Here is an 18441-nt window from a genome sequence, read left to right as displayed (position 1 = left end):
CTGTACTCACTGCATGAGACAGAACTTCTTCATCGCTGGTAACCACCAGGAACTCAAGAAATGCAGCTGCGATCTATGCGGTCATCAAGTCAGTGAAACAACAACACAGGGACAAGATCCAGACACGTTTCTCCACTAACAGCACACGCAGCTTATGGCAAGTTCTGCACACCATCACAGACTTTAAAGCTAAACACAGTGGTGTTTCCAACATCGCTGCCTCTCTCCCAGATGAGCCAAATCTTATTCACACTTGATTCAACGTCACCAGTACCTAGCCCCTGAGGAGGCCTGCAGATGATGTCATCTCTGAGTCTGAAGTACGCAAGCATTTCCAATGAGTGGACAGCCAGAAGGCTGCAGGACCAGATTACATCCCAGTACGGGTATTCAGACTGTGCTCAACACAACTGGCTGGCGTGTTTGCAGACATTTTTAATCTCCCCCTCTCCCAGTGTAGAGTGCTCTCCTGCTTCATAGCATCCACCATTGTCCTGTAACTAAAAAGACCAAGGTAACATGTCTGAATGACTGGCGTCCTGTTGCACTCACCTCAATAATAAGCAAATGCTTCCAGAGGCTGCTCAAGGATCTGCAGCATGCTACCATCCAAACTGGACAGCCTACAATTCACTTACTGATGACACAATAGCCACAGCTCTGCACACTGTCCTTACACATCTGGAGAAGAGGGATGCTTATGTGAGAATACTGTGTTTGGAATGCAGTTCAGCATTCAACACCACAATTCCATCCAGGCTTGACAAGAAGCTCAGAGACCTTGGCCATCACCCTGCCTTGTGCAGCTGGATCCTGGACTTCCTGTCAGATCGCCAGTAGGTGGTAAGAGTGGGCTCCCTCACCTCTGCCCCTCTGACTCCCAACATAGGTGCCCCTCAGGGCTGTGTACTAAGCCCCCTCCTTTACTCTCCGTACACCCATGACTGTGTTGCCACCCACAGCTCCTATCTGCTAATTAAATTTGCAGATGATACTACATTAATTGGCCTAATCTCAAATAATAACGAGGCAGCCTACAGAGAAGAAGTCATCATCCTGACTAGTATCAATAAAACAACCTCTCCCTCAATGTCACAAAAACAAAGGAGCTGGTTGTGGACTACAGGGGAAATGGAGCCAGGCTCAGCCCTATTGACATCAATGGATCTGGGGTTGCAAAGTTGAACACCTGTAAATTCCTTAGTATACACATTACTGAGGACCTCACTTGGTCTGTACACACCGGCTGTGAGGTGAAAAAAGCACAACAGCGCCTCTTTCACCTCAGATGGTTGAAGAAGTTCGGCATGAGTCCCCATATTCTAAGAACTTTCTACAGGGGCACAATTGAGAACATCCTGACTGGCTGCGTCACTACCTGGTATGGGAACTGTACTTCCCTCAGTCGCAGGACTCTGCAGAGAATAGTGCTGACAGCCCAGCGCATCTGTGGATGTGAACTTCCCACTATTCAGGACATTTACAGTGACAGGTACATAAAAAGTGCCTGAAAGATCACCGGGGACCTGAGTCACTCCAACCACAAACTGGTCCAGCTGCTACCATCTGGAAACGGTACCACAGCATTAAAGCCAAGACCAAAAGGCTCCAGGACAGCTTCTTCCACCAGGCCAGCAGACTGATTAATTTACATCGACACAATTGCACTTCTAAGCTATATTGACAGTTCTATTGTACATCTTACTGTACATACTATTCATTACAAATTACAATAATTTGCTCATCGCACGTTTAGACGGTGACGTAACATAAAGATTTTTACTCCTCATGTGTGTGGAGGATGTTAGAAATAACGTCAATTCAATTATTTTTCTTGTGCGCAAGCAGAACGGTATGGCCCCTGTCACCACACTGTTCTGAAGCCAGGGCAGGAAACTTGCTGTTTTTGTACAGATTTGGCTTATCAGTTAGGGATAAATTGTATATCTTGGATTCCTTGCTTGTAGGATCAATTCACAGTAGAGATGTTAAAAGTCAATCAGAAGTTCAAGCGGACAGTGTTTGATATTTTGAAGTTAGTAAAGGGCATAGGACACTCTGTTTTAGGAAGACCTTTCTGGGAAAGTCTCTCGACAGACGCCTTACTTTTCTGGCTTGAGCACACACTTTCATGGTCACCATAGTTACATCTGTAGTGAGCAGGGTTGTCTCCATCTCTCTTACTCTGTTGCCTCTGATCTTTGCCTCACTGCATCTTCCACACTGGTACGTTCTGTATACTTGTTACCAATACTTTTTCAGTATTGTCCTGTTCGCTTGAACAAAACTGAACTGCTGAGTAAAACCTTTAATGTGCCTCTTTGCAAATTTTAGGAGCCATGAGTCCAGCATTATAATTTCTTGGCAAAGAAACTCCAAGACTCAGCTCCTTTGCAAATTTGATGGTGGTGGGAAGCCCATGAGCAGCTCTGACTTCCAAGGAGGACTTCCAAAGCAGCACATTTGGAAGACAGATCTGGATTTAATTGGACTCTATTATTTTCTTAGCTAGTACTACGACTTTGCCTAGACATGCATTTTCTGTGACAGTTACAACCAGGAGCTAAAAGGCATGATGCCTGACAGGACCATGCTCAATTTAGCACAGCATTAGACAAATTACTGAACACCAGTCTAAGGACAACAGCCTTGAAAGGCGGCACAGAGAGGCAACATACATTATGATACTGCTAGGCAGCCGTGCTTGCAAGCCACGGTCATAAATATTAACCTGAAAACAAACAGCAACATTCTAAAACACACATTCGGCACCGATGAAAGGCCCCTGCCCAAAACATCATCTGAGAGATTGAAACACTGAGACTGAAGACGCTGCACTCGAACAATTTCTCTCTCTCTCGATGGTGAGTGAGAGTCTGTTGGTCCTCAACTTGGCGGGGTGGGGGGGGGGTGCTCGGAGAAGTGACGCAGAAGACTGTAATGTCAGAACAGTGAGCTGTTGGTTCCCCCCCGCTCGTTGTTGCAGGGGTGACATCGCTCTGTCCTTCGCAAGTGAGAGAGAGACTGTCTGAGATGTCGAGGTGTTGGGACAGACAGTTGTTTCTGATGGGCTCTGGTAAATGGTCTCTGGGGGTTTTACTATTGCTCGCATGGTGGCGGGGGGGGGGGTTGATGCTTTTACTGGAGCAAGTGGGAGGGGAATGGGGGGGTTGAGGGTTCTAATATTTACTGTCATTCGTTCTTTGGGATCTTTTTTCTGTTTCATGGATGCCTGCGATGAGTAAGAATTTCAGGTTGTATACTGTATACATTCTCTGAGGTTAAATTGAACAGTTTGTTTATTCCTCCAGCATTTTTTTCTGTGTGCTGCTCAACATACATTATGAATACCATTACAGAGACAGAGGCTGTAAGGGCGAAGGAGGCTGCTCCCGCGTGCACTTACATGGACACACAAGGACCGGTCAATGAAACACCTTCCAGGAGGCAGGTCATTTGTCCTGGGAGTCACGAACAGTTGCTGGGCCAGCTTAGGTAGGAGGTGGCTACAGCTGTGCCTTCTAAAGCCGCAACAACAATAACAAAACAAGATAACAGCAGCAAAACAAACCCTTTTCCCTCTCTTAACCCCATCACACAAACCTACTGCCTTGAGGAAGGTCAATGTAACGGTATAATTACTATTATATTAGCCTTCATCAAGGTCAGAATCAGAATTAGGTTTAATATCAATGGCATATGTCTGAAATTTGCTGTCTTTGCAGCTGCAGTACAATGCAATAAATTATGATAGAAAAATATGAATTACAGTAAATACAGTATATAATTACAGCATACAGTTAAATTAATTAAGTAGTGGAAAAACAGAAATAAAAGAAGTAGTGAGATAGTGTTCATGGGTTCAATGTTGATGCACCATCAATAACTCTGAGACATGGGTTAAGGTAGGCTTTTGTTGGCTGGAAGAAAGCACAAGCAGCAAGTGACCACCACACAACATCCTGGAGACTGAGGCCGGGGCGGTGTCTCCAATCGCCTTTATACAGGGGTCCGTGGGAGGAGCCACAGGAGCAGTCAGCATGGGGGGACGTGTCCAGACAGGTATATGTAGTTCACCACAAATGTCCATTCAGAAATCAGATGGCAGAGGGGAATAAGCTGTTCCTGAATCATTGAGTGTGTACCTTCAGGCTCCTGTACCTTCTCTCTGATGGTAGCAATGAAAACAAGGCATGACCTAGGTGATGAAGGCCCTTAATGATGGATGCTGCCTTTTTGAGGCATTGCTTCTTGAAGATGTCCTGGATACTACAGAGGCTTTCATAATATACTTTGTGCTGCTGCAGAAGTCTTAATGAGTGCGCCTCACTTCACTGTCTAATTCAATGCAGAAATCCTATTATGTTACAATTAAAAAGTAGTTGATATTGTTGCTCCGTAAGCTGTTTATGCAATTTGTGAAATTGTAATAGTTACTAAGCCTCTGCTTAACTGCAATAAATAAGCTGGGAAGGAAGACACAAGGGAAAATCAAAACGAGATTTATTATACATGAGGGATAGATCAGGAATCTGCCCCTTTCATTCAAAGCAAGAGAGATACAAGAGAAATCCTTGTGCCGAAGGACGTACCGTGGAGGAGTTTTGATTGAAACTCATTCCCTTGGTATATAAAATGTTCAGTCATATAAACAGGTGAACAATGAACAGGAATAGGACCCTAATGTCTATCACAAGATAAAATGCTCCACAAGTTCTTCACTTTCAGTTGTTCTTACTCAAAGTTTGCCATTGAACTTTAATTTACCTTATTTAATATTCTGAAGTGTTTGCATCGGTTCTGAGAATAACGGACTCCCAAATCCACCAATTTAAGAAAAAGCTTTACTTCTTAGGGAGACGGTACTTTGCAGAATTTAGTATGCATGATTCTGACCTTTGGTCTTTAAATTTTATTCTTCTGATTTCATGAAGGAATTTGGGTCAATGGGTAAACATATCCCACTCACTAGAGTAAAAGATTAAAATGTTTGCTATTGAATTTTTTTTTTCTCTATCTAAGTGGTTTGACTCAATCAGAATTTGGCACTCAGGGCTAGGTCACTACAATCTGCTAATGGGTGAACTATTCAACCCTCAGCAACATCAGAGAGGAATTAGAATCGTTGCACAGAGTGAAAGGGAAATCAGAAGGAGCTCCTCTCTGTATATGTCTCCTGTGCTTGAGTTCCATTGAACCCAATTCACCTTTCCACTTTCTCCATTCCTCATTTCTATGTTCCTCTACCTCAGCAATCATCCAAGAAGTCTCTTGTCCTCCACAGTCCATGTTGGTCATTTGCCACTTCTTTTGACCCGCCATTGTACCTCTCACAAGAGAAGCAGAGAGTTATTTATTTAGAGATAAACTGTGAAGTAGTCCCTTCCAACCCAACAAGACACACCAAACCAACAACCCACTATTTAACCTTAGCCTAAAACCGGACAAATTGCAATGAGCAATTAACCTTCTAACTGCTACATCTTTGGACTGTAGGAGGGAACCGAATTACCCAAAGGAAATCACACGATCATGGGGAGAATGTACAAACTCCTTACAGACGGCACCGAAATAGAACTACGAACTACAAAGCCTCGAGCTGCACTACTGTTGTACCCCTAAAGTGAGCACAAAAGCAGTCCCCCATTACCACAAGTTTTGCAGTTGAGTATCCCACAACTAGAGTCATCGCAGATGGCAGCACATCCAAAGTGCAATGGAATAGCCTCACCTGGGAGAGTTGCCTTTTTGATTGCAGTCTCTCCCCTGCCTGGTGTCAACACACCCGACGTCCAATGGGATAGCCATATCCTGGGAAAAACGTCTTTCTGATCACAGTTTCTCCCCTGCCAGGGAGGTTGAAGGAGGGAGTTCTACTGTTCTACTGGTCCACAGGAGATGAATGTGAGAGGTTGAAGGAGGAAGGAATAGAGCTCCCTCCTTCAAACTCGCAGCTTCTCCGCTTACCTTTCTCTTTCTTAAAACCATCCCACAGGGATAACAAAGGCTGAGAGGGATATGGGCCAAGCATGAGCAAAATGGGACTAGCTTAAATTGACAACTTGATCTGTGTGGATGAATTGGGCTGAAGGACCTTTATCAATGTTGTCTGACTCTGGGACTCTATGACTCCGTAACTCTTTTACCAAATCTTTAGGTACTTATCCTCCATTTTTCTCTGAAAATAGTCTCAGAATATCTTAAGTTGTTAATTGCAAAGCTTGTTGAGATTGGGTACAGTTATGTTCTCCAGTACCAAAATCAGGCTATTTTTTGCTGAAGCATTTATTTTTATTCCAGTATGACAATCCCTGGAGCCTTGCTGCGATGCTATCTTCAGTACGCTGTGTCTTGGAACACCATGCAGTGCTTCCATAGAGAACAGTGTTGTCAAGTTGAAGAACATACCTCCAACCATGAGACTTGTAAAACCAGCTACAAATTGCTAGTCTTGGATCGGTGGATAATACGCTTGTGGAAGTCAGAAAGTTGTGAGTTTTAAATCCAATTTGAATAGAAATCTACAGGTATAATCCAGTGAGGGAAACTACTGAAGGAATTCAACACAACTGGAAACACTGTCTTTTGGGTGAGATTTTAAATGTAAAATTATATGTCACTCCTCCAAAGTGAATGGAAGATATCATGTAGTGACACTTGAAAAAGTCCTGATAAATTGGCTAATATGAAAATAAAAACAAAACATACCTAAAATCTGAAATAAAAGCGGAAAATACTTCCCCACCTACGAGGGGTGACTGATAAGTTCGTGGCCTAAGGTAGAAGAGTCAACTTTAGCAAACCCAGCACATTAAGTTTTCAATATAGTCCGCTCCTACATTTACACACAGTCCAGTGGTTGTGGAGATGAATTATACAGCTCTCGTTACATGCACATGCAGGTTAACTCTTTGAGTGATTATGCAGAAAGTTTGAAGTTAATAACTCATCTCCTTCTACCTTAGGCCACAAACTCATCAATCACCCCTGATGAGTTATTAACTGGTGAGTTATTAACTTAAAATTTTCTGCATAATCACTCAAAGAGTTGACCTGCATGTGCATGTAATACGAGCTGTATAACTCATCTCCTTTTACCTTAGGCCACAAACTTAGCAATCACCCCTGCTGTGGACACTTCCTGGAGACCCAAGCTCCACGACCGCTGGACTAAGTGTGTAAATGTAGGAGGGGACTATGTTGAAAAATAAATGTGCTAGGTTTTCTAAAACTGACTCCTTCTACCTTAGGGCATGAAGTTATCAATCATCCCTTGTACTTCTGACAAAAAGTCTTTGATCAAAAAGCTTTGTTTCTCTGCTCACAGATATAGTTAATTTCAACTAATATTTGTCACCAAATTATCAATAATTATTGTTTGTAATCAATAATTCTTTATTGTCTGGAATCAATAAGCAACACACACAAAATGCCAAAGGATCTCAGCCGGTCAGGTAGCATTTCTGGAGGGAAATAAACAGCCGATGCTTTGGTCTGAGGCCGTTCACCAGGACTCAGGTTCTAATGAAGGGTTTCAGCCCAAAATGTCAGCTATGGATTTCCCTCCATAAATGCTGCTTGACATGCTGAGTTCCTCCAGCATTTATGTGTGTTGTTCAAGATTTCCAGCATCTGCAGAACTTATTGTGTCTCTACTGATTAAGGACCATATAATGCTCTTTATGGGTCTTGTTTCTACATAAAGTTTCTAATGTATTTTGTACATTACAATAGAAATTATATTTCGAAGATTCAAAGTACAGTTATTATCAAAGTATCTATGCAGTATACAACCCTAAGATTCGTCTTCCCACAGACAGCCACGAAACAAAGAAAACCATGGAACCCATTCAAAGAAAAACATCAGCCCCCCCCCCCCCACATGCAATAAGAATCGCTCAAATGGCAACACAAAAATCCAGCAATAAACACAGAATATAAAACACAAAATGGAAAGAATCCATGCGTATTTTGTTCAGCTCAGTGTTCGTTATCTGTAGGCCCCCCCAATTCAAAAATAGCAACAAAGAAGGAGTGACCAGAAAGCGGAAACACGTCATAACATGAACTACAGAGCCCGATCCACAAACCGCGTCGATTAAATCTTGTTCAAGGTAATTTATTGGTCGCAAGATTTTAAAATCAAGGGAAGTGCTTCAGAAATGTAGGGAATTTCCATTTGTTTGCTTGTGTTGTGTCCCAGTTTAACAGAGCTGTCAGAATGGGTGGAAAAACACTGTTTTCCCCTTTTCTAGTGCTGTTTCAGTCACACACTGAGATAGTCCCCGCTCAGGGAATGAGACAGGGTATGGGTCTTCACGTAGCTAACTCCTCATTTTTCATTCAAACATCAGGGTATAGTCCTGCCTGTTTGCTTTATTGGGAAGCATTTTCAACATCGTGTGATTTTTATAAAATTCCATTCTCCCCGAAGTAGATTTTGTAGGCAGGAGTGAAAAATAGAAGACAATATCTCTGGATATGAATGGAACATCTCCATGTGTAACAAACTGGAGAGACTGGGTTTATGGTGGTAATACTCAAGTGAAGTAGTAAGTATTGTGTCTGAGCCAGACTCCTTTTAATTGGGAAATAAATTGCACCATCAGAGAACTGCAGATGACAAAAGACTTCATTTATCACTTTATTCACGAAAGTCTATTAATAAAGGGATATAGAATTTGCATTCTGCTGCACTGGAAGGATAGTAGTTTCTGTTCCTATAACCTGGGGCTATCTTCGCAGTTTAGTCATTAGAATGTTGGAAGCAGCTCACAGTCGAAGTACAATTTCACTTAGTGAATTGCTACATACGCCTTGAAGTTAACACTATTACAGGTGCCTACTCCCACAGTCAAAGATAAAAGTCTACTGTAGATTTGCTCTAAATCAACTTGGAAAAAACTTGGTCATGATGGCCAAATCTAGGGTTCTACCCAGGGGAGTTCCAGTGAAGCTAAGGCCAAATATGGGTGCTGAAGTATCTTCCTGCGCAACAGTATGATCGCGGATCTGCTCCTGTCAAATACTGACCCTTATCAGCCACGCTCAATTCAACTGTAACTCGGCCAGGCTCTTCCCTCAGTCTCAGTGTCTAAGTTCAGGTACTTGTTAGTGTATATTGTGTGCACGTGTGACTCTCTCTCTCTGTACATGTTTGTAACTTAGTGTGTAAATCTGTGTTCATGTGTCTATATATGTTGGGCTTTATGTGTGACTAAGTTTGTGTGTGAATCTCTATGTGTAGTAAGAATGTGTGTGTGTGTGTGTGTGTGTGTGTGTGTGTGTGTGTGTGTGTGTGTGTGTGTGTGTGTGTGTTTCAGTGACCGTGCATGAGTGTGGATTTGAATCTGAGTGTGTATGTGCCTTGTTCTTTAAGGTGTCAGAGTCGGGGGATACCAACCCCCTCATCGAAACCCGAGGCTTCAGTCTGTCATTGAAAATGATACTTGACACTCCAAGCAGTCTTTTTTGCACTTCCATAAAATGGATAATTCTAAAATTATCACATGGAAATTTACTAAATAATTCTGAGAAAGGTGGATGTTTCAGTGCCCAGTTATGTCTCCCACTACCTATTAAATGCTCCCAATGGTGTGCATCTCAAATAGCCTCTAACAACAAAGGTCAGCTCCTGGCCTTCACTATTAGACCCGGCAGAGCCGGAGAAGAGGCAAAGGCGGGTTACAGGACCCATAAAACCAGTTGCTTTGGACAGGTGGGGCTCGTCAGCCGTGGTTGGCAGCTCATCTAAGAGAAGCAAAACTCTGATCTCAAACCTCCGCTGCCTCGCGGCTCTACCCACTCATGGGGAAGGCTTCGGGAGTAAACCCTGAGGAAAAATCCAGAGCTGGAGAGCCCAAGACAGTCCTATGGTGAGTTCGTGCAGACTGAAAGATCCTGTGTCACTCTCTGCCATTCGTTTATTTTCACCAACTGCACGGAGTGGGGGCGGGTGGAGCCTGCTATCTGGTAAACAGCTTACTCTCCATATTGTACCATTCTGGCTTACATATTACATTCGACAGCTGGGACACAACATTCATGATCGACCCTGACCGATGGAGGAGTGTGTGTGTGTGTGTGTGTGTGTGTGTGTGTGTGTGTGTGTGTGTGTGTGTGTGTGTGTGTGTGTGTGTGTGTGTGTACGCGCGTGCGCACGCCCGCCCATGCATTTTCCACAGGTTGCACATTTTCATCATCTACAATATTTTGCCTTGGTTTTAATTTAGATATCTCAGGAGTTGGCAGTGGCTGAGTTGTAGGATCATTCTACAGCAGACCCATTGATCCAGCAAGACTGGACTGTGCGTAGAATCTTTTATATTTACACATGCACAGCTAGGACATGCATCCATGTGTTTTCTCTCTCTCTGTCTCTCTCTCTTTCTCACACACACACACACACGAAGGCACACATATCCATGTGCTTATATGCACACATGCAGACACACACAAGGGCACACACAATGCGTGCTTTTGCTCATACATATACACGTATCGACAGAGCTGCATAGCCAGATATACATACATGCACATATCTATATCTGTGTGTGTATATATATATATAGAGAGAGAGAGAGAGAGAGAGAGAGAGAGATACACGTATGCACACACATTCATTACCCAGAGGGAGGTGAATCTGTGGAAACTGTTGCCACAGGCAGCCGTGGAGGCCAGGTCATTGGGTGCATTTAAGGTGGAGGTTGATATGTTCTTGATTAGCCATAATGTGAAAGGATACGGGGAGAAGTCAGGAGAATGCGTTTGAGAGTTTGAGAGGGAAAATAGATCAGCCAGGATGAGATGGCAGAGCTGACTCGATGGGCTCAATGGTCTAATCCTGCTCCTAACTCTTATGGTCTTACATGCACTCACACATTGCAGAGACCCATTGAAACATCATGCACTGGTCCATTTCTTTACTATCATATGCTTTGTTTATGCGTACTTTGGGATTTATTAGTGTGAGTGTTTTTGTTGTTGAGTGGTGGACCTTTTCCTAAATTTTCCAAATTTACTAACAACAAGTTCATGGGTCATTTCAGTCTGCTTCAATGTAGTGAGGCTCTTTTTACACTGCCCATATGATAAGTTCTCTAAAGAGAGACCAATTACTATATGTGTCACCATAAATCTTCCAAACTATGGTCTCTAAATGGGCAACAGTTTATCTCATGCTGAGTTAAAAGCACATTCTCATTAGGAAATGCATAGAAATTGGCTTTACTCTCTTCAGAGGGAAGCCTTGGAGCCAACTCCCAGTCTATACACCTGGTCTCTGTCAAACAATGATATAAAACACACCAAGACATTCAACACAAAGTACACTGCAGATGCTGTGGTCAAATGAAGACGTACAAACAAGCTGGATGAACTCAGCAGGTCGGGCAGCATCCGTTGAAAGGAGCGGTCAACATTTCGGGCTGAGACCCTTCGTCCTGACCTGCTGAGTTCATCCAGCTTTTTTGTATGCCAAGACATTCAAAACAGGTCCTCATTCCTTTCTCAGTGTAAGAAAACATTGCAGAACTCCATATGCTCCCCATCTGCTTTGCTGTTTTTTTTTATCTGGAGCCATTTGCTGCCAATTCTTCAGAAAGCTGATGCTAGGTAATTACTGGTCCCTTGGTGCCTGATTAAGTTCATCTGCTCTGCAGCAGGTACGAGGTGAGTCAGCCGCTGGCCCCTGGAGAAGGCGATGAGGTAACCCAGCAAAATCTTCCTCCCAGCTCGGGGCTTTGTCTCACTTCACACGAGAAGTAGTCTTGGAGACCATCAGTCCCTTGAGTGATCATTTTAAAAGAAGCTCCGCGGACCCTGAATGGTGGTAGGAAAAGGGTGATGGAAAAATACTAAGGAGTGAGCAGTATGTTATCTCCAGACTGGGATTCACCTTTAGATACATCGTAATGTATAGGTCATTCCATGATCTTGGCACCTCCCTGTCTATGCACCTTTTATCGATACCTACTAACCCCTGAGAACATATGGGTCACAACACATCTCCAGCTTTCTTTGCCTGACATTGGCAATCATACCTTCTCCCACCTAGGCACCAACTTTCACTCCAAAACTCTGAACATATCTTCCTCTCTCTCCCGCCTGACCAAGCCTTTGATCATGTGTTCCTTTCTCAGTGTCAAGCATAGAAACATAGAAAACCTACAGCACAATACAGGCCCTTCGGCCCTCAAAGTTGTGCCAAACACATCCCTACCTTAGAAATTACTGGGCTTACCTATAGCCCTCTATTTTGCTAAGCTCCATGTACCTATCCAAAAGCCTCTTAAAAATCCCTATCGTATCCATCTCCACCACCTTTGCTGGCAACCCATTCCACACACTCACCGCTCTCTGAGTAAAAAACTTACCCCTGACATCTCCTCTGTACCTACTCCCCAGCACCTTAAACCTGTGTCCTCTTGTGGCAACCATTTCAGCACTGGGAAAAAGCTTCTGGCTATCCACATGCCCAATGCCTCTCATCATCTCATACACCTCTATCAGGTCACTTCTCATTCTCCTTCACTCCAAGGAGAAAAGGCAAAGTTCACTCAACCTATTCTCATACGGCATGCTCCCCAATCCAGGCAACATCCTTGTAAATCTCCTCTGCACCCTTTCTATGGTTTCCACATCCTTCTTGTAGTGAGGCAACCAGAACTGAGCACAGTACTCCAAGTGGGGTCTGACCAGGGTCCTCTATAGCTTCAACATTACCTCTAATGTCTAAGTAATTTTATGCTGCTGTGAAGTATCAGGGGATGTTCTATAACATTGAAGGTGTTCGGTAAATGAAGCAAATGCTGTTGCATGGCAGCTGTAGCCAGGGCACTGTAAAGCGGAGTTGAGACAACTTGTAATAACGAGATTAGGTTTTACTTGGTAAATTTTAAACTGGTTGATGCAAGTCTTTTTCCGAGGGTGAAAAAGTCATATAGCAGAGGGCTTAGCTTTGAGGTGAAAGTCACTGAGTTGTAAATCAACACAACACAGATACAGGCCGTTCAGCCCTCCCAGTCCATGCTGGTCACCCTGTCCACCCAGCTAGACCCCAATTCCTGCATTCGGCACAAACTCTTGGAGCAGGTGAATGGGTGACGCCACAGCGCAGCAGTTAGTGTGTCGATCTTACAGTGCCAGCTACCTAGGGTCAGTTCCGCTGCTGTCTGTACGGAGTTTGTACATTCTCCCCGTGGTCGCAGGGCTCCCTCCAGCTGCTCCAGCTTCCACCCGCATTACAAAAGACATCCATGTCTGTAGGTTAATTGGTCACACTGGGAGGCACAGGCTCATCTGGACAGAAGATTCTGTTACTGTGCCTACCTCCAAATAAATAAAAATTAAATGATACTCTGTGTCTGCCTCGATCACTTCCTCTGGCAGTTTAGTCCATATGCTTACCACTTTCTGTATGAAAACATTGCCCCTCAGGGCTCTTTTAGATCTTTCCCCTCTCACCCTAAATCTATGCCCCCTATTTCTGGACTCCCTGATACTGGGGTGAAGATCATTACCATCCAACTTAACTATGTCAAGGAGAGGGAAAGTTTAAAGAGGAATTCTGGGTGCCTGGAACGCAATGCCGGGGAGCAGATACAACAGCAGCATTTCAAACATATCTAGACAGGTAGGGAACGAAGGGATGCTGGCAGATGGGATTAGTTTAATTTCGTATCACAAACACCAAAGACAGCATGGGCCAAAGGGCCAGCGAGGTACTGTTCTAAGTTGTAACATAATTTTAAAATGATGAGTGAAAGCCTATGGAATGTTCACTTGAGCTGTCGCTGTCTGGACAAAGCCTTGAGTAGTGTATGGATGTTCCAAACTTCTCAGGTCCCCACAGACCCCGCCCAACGCATCTCTTACATCAGGCAGTTAGTCGAGTGAAGATCTTCACAGACTGAACCTGGATTTTAGTGGCTCCCGTTATCACCTCCTCATTCCGACCAGTGCAGATCTGGGGTGCCGCGGTAGGGGAGAGGCGAGAGCGGTGTTACTGTAGCTCACGCCATCAGAGTTCGGAGTTCAATTCTGCCGTCCCCTGTGAGACGTTTGTATGTCCCTCCTGTGAGCATGTGGATTTCCTCCAGCAGCCCTGATTTCCTCCCGTGTTCCAAAGACAGGCTGGTTAACTGGTCGGTGTAAATTGTCCTGTGATTAGCCTGGGGTTACATTAAGCTGTTCCCCCCTCCCTGATTGTGGCCCTCACAGTGGGAAAGACGGTTAGCAGAGTATGGACTGGCTGTTGCCCTTGGTTGTGCTAGGAAACTGGGTAGATCACTCTCGGTCGCTACAGTTCCATATGGAGACACTAATGTTTCAACAGACTTGCTGCCTGCTTTGTGACCGCTGGCCAGGATGGTCACATGATGTGAAATTCTGACCCATGTGGGACTGGTCCCTCCATCACACAAGGCTGCTCGATTTCCTGAAGCTCTTCTCCAGTAGGATTTAGGGTTGATGAGAAGGAGGGGTCCTCCTTTAAAGAAGCTTGCAGGGAAGCCAGAAAGGGGCGTGATTGTCATCTCTTGGGATGTGTGAGGAAATTGGAAAAACACTTGAAGTCACACTCAAGCTCCTTGCAGACAATTCTCAAGGTTCAGATTGAACCCGGGTTTCTGGCACTGTGATACAGTACCATAGTGGTGAACTGCAACTTCACCCGCCAACTACAGAATAGGTGGTCGAGATTTACCACCATATCGAACAGTGTTCATGATCTGTAAACCAGCACCGTCCAATGCACCACCTCCTTGACATTGCTCTCCAATGTAACATGGTTAATTGAGCTAGCTTGCACTATTGTTATGGGATGGAGTTTGCACTTTGACAATGCACCAATTAAAGGAAAGTTTTCACTCCTCTCTCCTAAGTAGCATTCTGAAACTGGACTCCCATGGTAAAGGAAATGATTAGCATGGACCTGCTGAGTTCCTACAGGATTTTGAGTGGGTTGCAAAGAAAGCTACTTCTATTTGGTAACCTTATTAATTCCTCTCTAGATCCTAAACACCTCAACTGAATAAGTAATTAATCTTCTGTAGAGCAAGGAATACGTTTGATTTATGCAATCTTTCTAATCTTTGAGAACATCAGAATCCCCTCTGCAATTCTTCAAAAGTTATATATTTTTTAAAGATACAGTGTCCAAAAATGTACACAGCTCTGCAGACTTCTAGATAATTCCTTTAGAAACATAGAAAGTCTGCAGCACAATACAGGCCATTTGGCCCTCTAAGCTGTGCTGAATGTGTACTTACCTTAGAAATTACCTAGTGTTACCCATAGCCCTCTATTTTTTTGAGCTCCACGTACTGAGTCTCTTAAAATACCCTATTGTATCCGCCTGTGCCACCGTTCCATGTACTCACCACTCTCTGAGTAAAAAATTTACCCCTGATATCTCCTCTGTACCCACTTCCAAGCACCTTAAAACTGTGCCCTCTCATGCTAGCCATTTCAGCCCTGGGAAAAAGCCTCTGACTATCCACACAATCAATGCCTCTCATCATCTCATACACCTCTATCAGGTCACTGCTCATCCTCCGTCGCTCCAAGGAGAAAAGGCCAAGTTCACTCAACCTATAAGGCATCCTCCCCAATCCAGGCAACATCCCTGTAAATCTTGTCTGCAACATTTCTATGGTTTCCACATCCTTCCTGTAGTGAGGCAACCAGAACTGAGCACAGTACTTCAAGTGGGGTCTGACCAGGGTCCTATATAGCTGCAACATTACCTCTCGGTGCTTAAACTCAAACCTACAATTGATGAAGGCCAATGCACCGTATGCTTTCTTAACCACAGAATCAATCTGTGCAGCAGCTTTGAGCGTCATATGGACTCAAACTCCAAGATCCCTTTGATCCTCCACACTGCCAAGAGTCTTAACATTAATACTATATTCTGCCATCATATTTGACCTACCAAAATGAACCACTTCACACTTATCTGGGTTGTACTCCATCTGCTACTTCTCAGCCCAGTTTTGCATCCTGTCAGTGTCCTGCTGTAACCTCTGACAGCCCTCCACACTATCCACACCACTCCTAACCTTTGTGTCATCAGCAAATTTACTAACCCATCCCTCCACTTCCTCATCTGGGTCATATATAAAAATCAAGAAGAGTAGGGGTCCCAGAACAGATCCCTGAGGCATACCACCGGTCACCAACCTCCATGCAGAATGTGACCCGGCTTTCTGCCTGGTCATTCCCTGTTGGCATTCTATTCCTTGTTGTCCCTAAATCTCTTCGGATTTTCAGCTGACTAACTTTGTTCTGTGCATCATCTTCGGTGAACTCTTGGCAGAGGGAAACAGAAGTGAATGAATTCATTATTCATCTCGGCGTTGCCCCAGTTTATGTTCTGCTGTCAATTAAATCGACGAGGATTGTGAGGGGCAGCCCGTGAGTGTCACCACACTTCCGGTGCCAGCATAGCATGCCCACAACTCACTAACCCTAAACGTATGTGAAAGATCCCACTCGTGCTCCCTGAACATTCTTCTTTTCTCAAAGACCTAAAAGCACGCATCACCGGGCTCAAGGGCAATTCCTGTCCTGCTGTTATAAGACTGTTGAATGGTTCCCAAACACTATAAAGTGGACTCTTGGCCTCACAACCTACCTTGTCATGATCTTACATGTTATTGTCTACCTGCTCTGCACTTTCTCTGAAACCGTATTCTACATTCTATATTGTCTTACCTTCATCCTACCTCAACATAATGAACAAACACGAGGAAATCTGCAGATGCTGGAAATTCAAACAACAACACACACAATATGCTGGTAGAACACAGCCAGCCAGGCAGCAGCTATAGGGAGAAATGTCGTCAACATAATGAAATTACCTTTATAGATGGCATGCAAAACCATGGTTCTTTTTTATTCTACCTCAGTATGTGCAACAATAATAAACTGATTAGACAATATTGCTAAATGTTAGCAGCCTTATTAAAGCAAAGCAAGTTCTTATTCAGGCATAGATTTGCATGATTACTTCATTGCACTGTTCCTTGTTTGATGATTATCTGAAATGGAGCTTCATCACCTTAACTTTTAGTTATTTCAGGAGAATTGCAATAAGCCTTGGTTAGACTGCATGGTTAGTTGTTCTAATCTTCACATCATTATTATATAGAGATGCAGTGAATGAGCAGAATGGTTAGGCTGGAACTGAGGGGCTGCATCTCTCAGAAAGGGCTCAACAGCTGAAGCTCCTCTCCCTTGAGAAAGTTGAGGTGTGATACACTGTAGAACATAGAACATAGAACAGTACCTTGGCCCACAATGTTGTGCTGACCTTTTAACAGAGATTAATTTAATGCTTCCCACTCACATAGCCCTCCATTTTCTTTCATCCTTGTGCCTACCTAGGAGTCTCTTAAGTGTCCCTGATGTGTCTACCCCTGGCAGCTCGTTCCATGCAACCGCTTCTCTGTGTAAAACCTCCGCCTCTCACATCTTGCCTATACTTTCCTTCGATCATTTAAACTTGCTCTGATGTACAAGTCATTTTCACCCTGAAGAAAGAGGCGCTGTTCTTTATCTCAAAGTGCAAAGTTCAAAGCAAATTTCTGATCAAAGTCCATATTCTGTGTTTCACCAGATACAACCCTGGGGTTCACTTTCTTGCAGAAGTTCATAGTAACTGCAAGAAACACAACAGAATCAATTGAAGACTGCATCCAACAGGATGGTCAGGCAACCAATGTGCAAAAGACAACAAACTGTGCAAAGACAAAAATAATAATAATAATAAACAAGCAATAAATATTGAGAATATTGCAAAGAGTCCTTGAAAGTGATCCATGGGTTGTGGAATTAGTTTAGAGTTGAGGTGAATGAAGTTCTCCATGTTTGTTCAGGAAGCTGGTGGGTGTAGGGTAATAACTATTGCTGAACCTGGTAGTGAGATTCTGTTAGTAAATGAAAGGCACAGTCTCAGGGAGTTGCACCAAATAACAGAACTGCTTTTAAGCACAATCTGGACAAGCCCTCCTGAGGGATCAAGGAACAGCGTTAGCTGGAGGCTGAGCTGGAGATTTACATGGACCATTACTTCATTCATTCATTATGTGCCAGGTTGTACGACACAGGTGATCTTGGTCTTGACCATGATTGTCTTTGACAAACTTTTCCACAGAAGTGGTTTGCCATTGCCTTCCTCTGGGCAGTGTCCTTACAAGACGGGTGGCTTCAGCCATTATTAACACCCTTCAGAATTGTCTGCCTGGCGTTAGTAGTCACACAACCAGGACATGTGATATATAGCAACTGATCATACGACCATCCACCATCTGCTCTTATAACTTCTTGTGATCCTGTTCGGGGGGGGGGGGGGGGAAGGGGGCAAACAGGTGCTGCACTTTGCCCAAAGGGTGTTCTGTAGGGTAGTGGAGGGAAGGAGAGCCTTAGACCTCTTTTGGT

The 18441-nt window shown here is 43.9% G+C and overlaps 1 protein-coding gene and 1 non-coding gene across 2 annotated transcripts in view; both read right to left on the bottom strand.

The window, feature by feature from the left end:
- Window positions 1-18441, bottom strand: part of cntn2 (contactin 2) — a 229430-nt gene that overhangs the window by 159222 nt on the left and 51767 nt on the right. The window lies entirely within an intron of this gene.
- On the bottom strand, window positions 5619-5779 carry LOC132381318 (U1 spliceosomal RNA). Its single transcript, XR_009508007.1, has one exon. It is a non-coding gene; the product is annotated as a U1 spliceosomal RNA (small nuclear RNA).

Source organism: Hypanus sabinus, chromosome 25, assembly GCF_030144855.1.
Source record: "Hypanus sabinus isolate sHypSab1 chromosome 25, sHypSab1.hap1, whole genome shotgun sequence".
NCBI classification, from domain to species: Eukaryota; Metazoa; Chordata; class Chondrichthyes; order Myliobatiformes; family Dasyatidae; genus Hypanus; species Hypanus sabinus.
This window is presented reverse-complemented; position numbering and strand designations above follow the sequence as displayed.